An 8,900-nucleotide genomic window follows, 5' to 3' on the forward strand; every position below is an offset into this window, starting at 1 on the left:
CTCCGTCTGACCCGCTCCAATTTTCACCGTCTGAGCGGGCTCCCGATAGTGGGGACTCCCGGCCGGCAGGCGGGGGACTGGGCGCGGCACCACGGCGCCATCGCTGGGAGGTAAGTGCGATCGGGACTCCCTCCCTCACTCCACCCGGGATCCGAGCGAGCGCCGGGATAGAGCCAAGCCGTGGCGCCCCGCCTCCCAGCCAATCAACTCACGCCCAGTCCGCCGCCCCGCCCCCGAAGGGCACGTAGGAGGCGGGGTCCTTTTCCGCTTTCCTCAGTAAAAGAATGAAGGCTACTCTGCCCACTAACGAGGCTTACGGCCGAGAGGGGCGGGCTTCCCCGGCACCTGTGTGAAGCGGGAATTGCAGCTTTGTGCCCCTTTCATGTGGGCGGGGCTTCTACGCAGGAACAGATTCTTTTCATTGAGAATTTCTGTCCGACTTCCTTAAAGAATCTATCCCTCTGTAATATTAACAAGAAAGTACCACACTGAAACTAATTTGCTGGTTAGTCGCTAAGTCGTGTCCGACTCTTTTGCGACCCCAAGGACTGTAGCTTACCAGGCTCCTCTGTCCGTGAGATTTCCTAGGTAAGAATACCGGAGTGGGTTGCCATTTCCTCTTCCAGGGAATCTTCTCCATCCAGGGATTGAACCCTCATCGCCTGTACTGGCAGGCGGATTCTCTACAATGCGTCACCTGGGAAGCTCCAATTCTTCATTAGCCCTGCTCAAGTTTCTGTGTTTGCAAGCCGTTGGCACAGCTGGATTCTGCCTGTCAGACCCAGAGAGGGTCTATATTAATCTAACAGGGTCTTTGCCCTCCAAAAGCAAACCTAGCTAGCTGTAAGTAGGAGCCTGGAGAAGGAAAGGGGAAGACTTGATTTATCCAGGGTTTGTCCAAATTTAGAGAAATATCCAAAGAAAGATTTTGAGCAAAGCAACTCCACAAGCCTAGTCAACAAAGATGCCTGACGGGCATTCTCTGGACTTCTGGACGTTGAAATATCTAGCTCTTTAGCCCAGCTGTCCTAACCTCAAGAGCAAGGGACTAAAAAGGTGTTGAACTTCTGGACTCTGGAACTAAGAATAGAGACCAAATAAAAACAAATAAAACAAAACAAAACACACACAAAAAAACTCTTATGGAACCAGAGATTCTCCTAGGGGATGCAGAGGCCATCTAACAAAGGATGGAAAGTCACTCTGCACTTGGAAACAGTATAGAGTAGTGGGAAACAACCTAATAAAATCATGAAGAGCATGAAAATTTGAAGCCAATCATATTCACCTGGTATAGTACCTATTATCATGTAACAAATTACCCCAAAACTTAGTAGCTTAAAACTGCATTTATTATCTCACAGTTACTGTACAGCACAGAGAACAATATTATTACTATAATAATTACTGTACTATCAATATCCTATGATAAACCATAATGGAAAAGAATATTAAAAGAGAAGATATAGTATGTATAACTGACTCACTTTGCTGTACAAATCATTAACACAATGTAAATCAACTATATTTCAATTAAAATTTTTTTATTTAAAAAAACAAAAATATTTTAGTGCTATCAATATATACACCAAGTTGACTTCAAAAGTCTACACAAGAGGAGCTCGTGGGGGGAGCCGGGTGGGGCCAGCGACCAGGGCTCCTCAGGGGCCACGTCGTCCACACGGAGGCCCCCAGCCACCCGGGGCAGCGTCCCGACTAAAAAATTAAAAAAAAAAAAAAAAAAAGTCTACACAAGCATATTTCCCATCAGCAAACTGGGAGTGATATACTGATACGTACTCTGTAACACTGAACAATAACATTTAAAAAATCTTTTATCAATTAAAAAAAATTCAATATTATCTCACAGTTTCTGTGGGTCAGAAATCTGGGTATGGCTTAATCAGATCCTCTGGTTCAAGGTTTCTTACAGACTGCAAGCAAAGTTCCAGCTGGACTGCAAAAGGATTCACTTCCAAGCTCACTCATATAATTGTTGGCAGGTCTCAATTTCTCCTGAGCACTTGAACAGAGAGCCTCAGCTCCTTATTGGCATTGGCTGGTCTCAGTTCCTTGTCATGTGGACCTCTCCAAAATGGCAGGTAGCTTCCTCAAAGCATGCAAACCAAGAAGGCAATAAAGTCTAATAGCAAGATGGAAGTCACAATCTTTTCTAATCTAAGAATAGAGTGATATCTCCTTATTTTTTTCATCAGAAGCAGTCACACTCAGGAAAACGGAATTCCACAAGGACATAAATACCACCAGGAGGTAGGATCATTTGGGGGCCATCTTAGAAATCTGCCTACCATAACTTGATTTGAATCCTAGCTCTGGTACTTGTGACCTAGGGCAAGCTACATGACTTCAGTTTCCCAGGAAATAATGATAGTATCTACTTCATAAGAGGGTTTTGAGGTTTAAATGACAAAATGCTTTTAAATTAGGGCTTCCCTGGTGGCTCGATGGTAAGGAATTCGCCTGCCAAAGCAGGAGACACGGGTTCAATCCCGGGTCCAGGAAGACCTCATGTGCCTCTGAAGAATTAAGCCCATACTCCACAACTACTGAGCCTGTGCTCTAGAGCCCATGAGCTGCAAATACTGAACCCACGCACTGCAACTACTGAAGCCCATGCACATTAGAGCACGTGCTCCACAACGAGAGAAGCCGCCACAATGAGAAGCCCACACATCCCAACTAAAGAAAGCCCGCTCGCAGCATGGGCAAAAATAAATAAATAAATAAATACTTGGTGCATACTACATGCCCAATACATGTTTGTTACTATTTAGGTTGTGAACATGATGGGGGAATGCAGCTGGGAGGTGAAAAGATGCTAAGCAGAGCAACAGTCAGTGTCTGAAGGTTGTGTTGCAGATGCTGAGGGATCCCAGTTTCCCAGTTAAAAGTTCAGAGGAAGAAAGCACTAAGGTCCTCTGCTCTCTAGACACTTGACTAGGAACAATTATGCTCATAAGAAAGCTTAGGGTATCTTCAGAAGCAACTCAAACAGGGATAAAAAGCCAGAACCTTCTTGTCCCACTGTTTACATTAATTTTTCCAACACAGTACTTGAAAGTTCTTCAACGTTCGCATGGATTTGACACTTAGATTTAGCTGGCAGGTAGCTCAGCACTAAGACTTTTTGAGATCCAGGAAATGAGGAGGAAGGAGGGAAGGATCAAAGAAAATAGGTAATAATGCAAACCCAAAAATCTCAAGACAGTAAAGCCAAATACCAAGGGCTGGCATTGCTGCTGTCTTTTTGGAAACTCTCAGGCAGAAGGAGCAGAGTACAAACCCTGTTCCAGGGGAGCCCTCTACCAACTTTATGATCATCCTTAAGTCATCCTCCAAGACCATTAAAAGTTTACCCTTCCTGAGACTTCCCTTGTGGTCCAGTGGTTAAGAACGCACCCTGCATACTGTAAAGCAATTTTCTTCCAATTAAAATTAAAAAAAAGAATTCACCTTGAAATGCGGGATACAGGGGTTCATTCTCTGGTCCGGGAACTAAGATCCCACGTGGTGCAGAGCAGCTAAGCCCGTGTGCCACAACTGTTGAAGCCTGCGCATTCTGGAAGCTTTCATGCTGCAACTACTGAGCCCATGTGCCACAACTAGTTGATGCGCTGCAACGAAAAATCCCACATGCCACATGGTGCAACCATGAATAAATCAAATAATTAATAGATAAATAACTCAATTTGAGAAATATTCATTAAATACTTTTTAAGTCAGGCATAGAGAGACAATACAAAAGTAACATAGTAATCACAGTTCTTATCCTTAAATAGTTTATAAGTGATAGGAAAGATCTATGGGAGATGAGGGGGAACTAAACTAGGGCAGTAAACTAGGGGGAAGGAAAGAGACAATCCCCCTAACCCTTCCATCAGTGTTAAGGAGCCAAAAGTGATGGAACTAGGCACACAATGACTACGAATGTAGTAGAGAAGATCCTTTCTTTCATAGCCAACAACTGGGTGAGAGGGCAAAGGAGAGAGTTTTAAATTCAGATTAGGGAATTCCCTGGCAGTCCAGTAGTTAGGACTCTGTGCTTTCACTGCAAGGTCCCAGGTTCAATCCCTGGTTGGGGAACTAAGATTCCACAAACTGAATGGTGCAGCCAAATAAATTAAAAAATAAATAAATAAAGTCAGACTGGCTAAAAAGATGATGCTATGGTTAATGTAGTTTTTAGGACAAAGATGTGTCCCTTGGACATGTATATTAAGTTTGAGACGTGCTGGGATAACCTTCAGATAGTCACATTAGACAGCATGTAATATGTAATTGACCCTGAGAAAGCAATCCAGGCTAGATATACAGATTTCAGTCAATAAAAATATAACTATTTTAATCCCTATTTTGTTGATAAAGAAAATGAGGCAATAATAGTTGGCATAATCCTCCCACTCATTAGCTCATGAAATTACCTGGCCCATAAAAATTAACCACTCCCACAGCCCTGGGCCCTGTCACCTTCTGAGAAGGACTACATTCTGCCTACGGAATGTATATCTCTCTAAATAAATCCACTTTCACTTTACCATTTAGGCTCACTCCTAAATTCTTTCCTGAGCAACATCAAGGACCCTCACTTGGTGGCCAATCCCAAGAACTCGCCCAAGACCTGGAACATGACCATTCTCTTGTTCTCCATTTTCCTTCAATAAAAGATAACCTGAAAATGACTGCAAAATTAGGGTAAAATCTCATTAATTTATACAGCAACGCAGAAGAAAGAACAATATCTCAAGAGACAAAAGGCTGCACATCCTAATCTCCTGTGCATCTCCAAAGAGACCCTTGTTTGAATATCTAAAGTTCATTTAGTTCACAACATAGGAGATACCTCTATATTGTAAAGACTGGGGACTAGACTTAATCCCTAGAGAGACTTATCTTTATTCCCAAGGTTTGAATAAGGACTCAGATTTACCATGTCTCCAATAAAACACTTTAAGAACTGGGGGGAGGGTAAACAGTCCCTTTGCCCTTAATAAATGGAGAAAATAATTTTGATTTATCCTTAATACTTTCAAAGTTCTCAACTCTCCAAGCAAATGTTCTCACCAAAAGGTGATTAGAGAGAACCAGAGGGACTTCCCTGAGGGTCCAGTGGTTAAGAATTCACCTTGCAATTCGGGGATGCAGATTTGATCCCTGGTCAGGGAACTAAGATCCCACATGCCACAGGGCAACTAAGCCCATGCACCACAACTAGAGAGTCCATTTGCCACAACTAAGACCCAATGCAGCCAAATAAATTTTAAAAAGTGAAGAGATGCAATTTTCTTTTCTTGGACTTATTTCTTAAGCTACTACAATCAAACATTTCTTTGCAGTGGAAATACCAGGGAGCAGTGGAAGTTCCAGGGAACACTAAAGGATTCGTTAATTGTCCAAACCATTTTGAATCCTAAATTGATGTTTTCTGCAGTTTGGAGGCAAATGACCTCTAGAAGAGTATGCTCGTAGCCTGGGCCCTGCAGACTAGCGGTCTCTACTACAAATCGGGGGCATAGGACAGCAAGGCAGATGTCAACTGTTGTCAGGCCTTTTACAGTCTCTCCTGAGGCAAAACCGGGGTCTCCTTAGTAACATACACTTAACAATTCTCATACTTCATTTGGGAAACTATTCTTTAACAGAAAGATAAAAATCAAATCAGCATTATCTCAAAACAGAGGACTTCCAACAATTTGTAAATATTAAATGTTCTTTTTTGTTATTAGAATATATGACCTATTTCTGAGAAAGGAGGAACACAGAACTTAAAGTAACTTGCTTTAAAACAAAGAATAATGCTCCAATGATCTATTAATGTATTTTCATTACCAAAAAAGAACACATTCCTTCAGGATTAGGGTCAGAGGGCCTAAGGTTTTCTTTAAGGATTTTGTCTTCTATAACAATAAGACTTTTGATATGCAAATATAAACTCTCAGAAGAGATGGGTATAGAAAAATGGTTTGGCTTAATAAAGCATTGTGAATAGAGAGATGTGCAGGGGAATATGAGAGAAGGTAAAAAAAAAATCCTTAGATGGCTGAAGGTCTTTTAAGAATATTTAAGGAACTGGGGGGTTCAAATATTCAATTTTAAATTATTTAGGTAGATATCTTTCTATTCCTTACATCACCCCCAAAGCTTCAGTAAAGCCTGCCATTCACAAATGCTTCCCATAAGGGGTTTGGGGGAGAAAAAGAATTCTGTCTAGGTTAGAAAAAAATAAAAGAAAGACCAGCCAAGGGAGGTGAAACACTAGTGAATTACAAATTCAGCAAGGGCCAGGGACCCTAGGCCCAGAATGGTCATGAGAAGTCAACGTCCTCCCCACTCCTGGAATTCACAGAAGGCTCCAGGATGGCACTAGACTTCCCACTGAATATGGAGTAAAGGGCTAGATGCAATTTTATTTAATCTCAAAGGGAAGGGTAACTCCAACTACCATCTCAGTTTCAACTGAAATAAGGAAAGTTTGTTTCATCACTGAGATTTTATCTATAAAAGCAGAAAGGCTATTTGAATAGGCCCTATGCATAGACAAAAGTTTATACGATCTGTTGCTAAAGGAACAAGCTGCAAATACACTATACAAAACATCTTTTTTTTTTTTCCCCACATGTGCAGCTGCAGGGATCTTAGGTCCCCGACCAGGCTTCCTACAGTGGAACGACACAGTCCTAACCACTGGACTGCCAGAGAATTCCCAAAGCATCTGTCTTTTGAGCCAAGGGCTCCCAGGGCCTAGCTGTGTGGACAGAAGGAGAAGGAATGGCTGTCAGGGGCTGAAGGCTGATCCACACGGCATAATGCTGCCAAGCACACAGGGTATGGTAGGAAAAAATCCTAAAAGAAAGTCGAAATTCAATTCACATCTTTATGAACCTGAACAGATGGGCAAACTCATCCTCTGGAGATAATCAACCCCATCTGGCAAAAAGAGAACAGTTACCAATTCCAAGAGCCAAAACACACAAAGATTTTAGTAATGCTGGGGAGAGAGGGAGTAAGTGGATGGGGGCGAGTGGAGTTGGAAGGGGCAGGTGGTGGGGAGAAGGAACTCAGGACTGACTAAGACCTGCCCAGTGGTCATAAGCACCATGAGGAGCTCTCTGGCACAAACCAAGACCTGCTGGCATGTCCACCACACACACATACATAAGATCTAGAGCCCTCTTCCTCCTTAATTTACTATTTCTGACTCATTTTCTTCTTCAAACTATGTAATACAGATGTGAAGTAGAACCTCAAGTCTCCATGTTTTTCAAGTCTCCTTTGTTTTTCCTCCTCCTCAAACTCTAAACCTTGCCCACAGCTATCTATATATGTCAGTAGGTTCCAAATCTTTATCTTTGGTTCAGACTGCTCTCCTCTATATGTCTAATAACCCACGAGGTTTCTCTACTTGAATGTCACTCTGTTACTCAAACTCAGTATGTGAAAATTTAAAACCACTGGAATGCCTTAAAATATATATTCTACTTCTTGACCCAGAAAGTCTACTTGGCAAAATAAAATCTCCTTGTTCTGTTTTAAAAGATCAGTGTGCTTAGAGTCACCAAATTATTATTTTTCCGTTGGTCCTAAAGTGAGAAGATTCTTGTAAAGTTTCACAGTTCAGTTCAGTTCAGTCACTCAGTCGTGTCCAACTCTTTGCGACCCCATGAATCGCAGCACGCCAGGCCTCCCTGTCCATCACCATCTCCCAGAGTTCACTCAGACTCATGTCCATCGAGTCAGTGATGCCATCCAGCCATCTCATCCTCTGTTGTCCCCTTCTCCTCCTGCCCCCAATTCCTCCCAGCATCAGAGTCTTTTCCAATGAGTCAACTCTTCGCATCAGGTGGCCAAAGTACTGGAGTTTCAGCTTTAGCATCATTCCTTCCAAAGAAATCCCAGGGCTGATCTCCTTCAGAATGGACTGGTTGGATCTCCTTGCAGTCCAAGGGACTCTCAAGAGTCTTCTCCAACACCACAGTTCAAAAGCATCAATTCTTCGGCGCTCAGCCTTCTTCACAGTCCAACTCTCACATCCATACATGACCACAGGAAAAACCATAGCCTTGACTAGACGAACCTTTGTTGGCAAAGTAATGTCTCTGCTTTTGAATATGCTATCTAGGTTGGTCATAATTTTCCTTCCAAGGAGTAAGCGTCTTTTAATTTCATGGCTGCAGTCACCATCTGCAGTGATTTTGGAGCCCCCAAAAATAAAGTCTGACACTGCTTCCACTGTGTCCCCATCTATTTCCCATGAAGTGATGGGACCGGATGCAACTCTTACTAAATAAGGGAATGTTGACATTATTTGGAACAACAAAGAATTACAAAAAACCTGTTTTATCTGTACATTTAATGCAATCCTAGTAAAAATCCTAGAAGATAGGCATGTGTATGTGTGTCTATGAAAACTGGTCAGCTGATCCTAAAATTTATATAGAAATGGAATGGGCTGAGAATAGCCAATATAATCTTATGATCTTAAAGTTGGAGGATATGCACCACCACATATCAACACAGTAATTAAGACAGTGCGACAATGGTGCAAGGAGGGACAGGAACACATCATATATTATGAACATGTGTTTTATGAAAAACAGACATTGCATAGAAAAGGGGGAAAGGGTTGTTTTGTTAATAAAAATCATCCAAAACTTGGAAATGCTGCAAAGAAAAGACAGCAGGGGCAGCCAAAGATTACCCAGGCAACAAACTTTTGCTTTACTCATTATCTATTATTAATTAAAGGCTAACTCTGTGTATGCTATGCTATGCTAAGTCACTTCAGTCATGTCCGACTCTGTGCGGCCCCATAAACGGCAGCCCACCAGGCTCCCCGTCCCTGGGATTCTCCAGGCAAGAACATTGGAGTGGGTTGCCATTTC

The 8,900-nt window shown here is 42.4% G+C and overlaps 1 protein-coding gene across 1 annotated transcript in view; it reads right to left on the bottom strand.

Moving 5' to 3' along the window:
* UNC13B (unc-13 homolog B (C. elegans)) overlaps positions 1-8,900 on the bottom strand; it is a 226,051-nt gene that overhangs the window by 212,815 nt on the left and 4,336 nt on the right. The gene's annotated exons all lie outside the window — the stretch shown is intronic.

Source organism: Bison bison, unplaced genomic scaffold (assembly GCF_000754665.1).
Source record: "Bison bison bison isolate TAMUID 2011002044 unplaced genomic scaffold, Bison_UMD1.0 scf7180017864230, whole genome shotgun sequence".
NCBI lineage: Eukaryota > Metazoa > Chordata > Mammalia > Artiodactyla > Bovidae > Bison > Bison bison.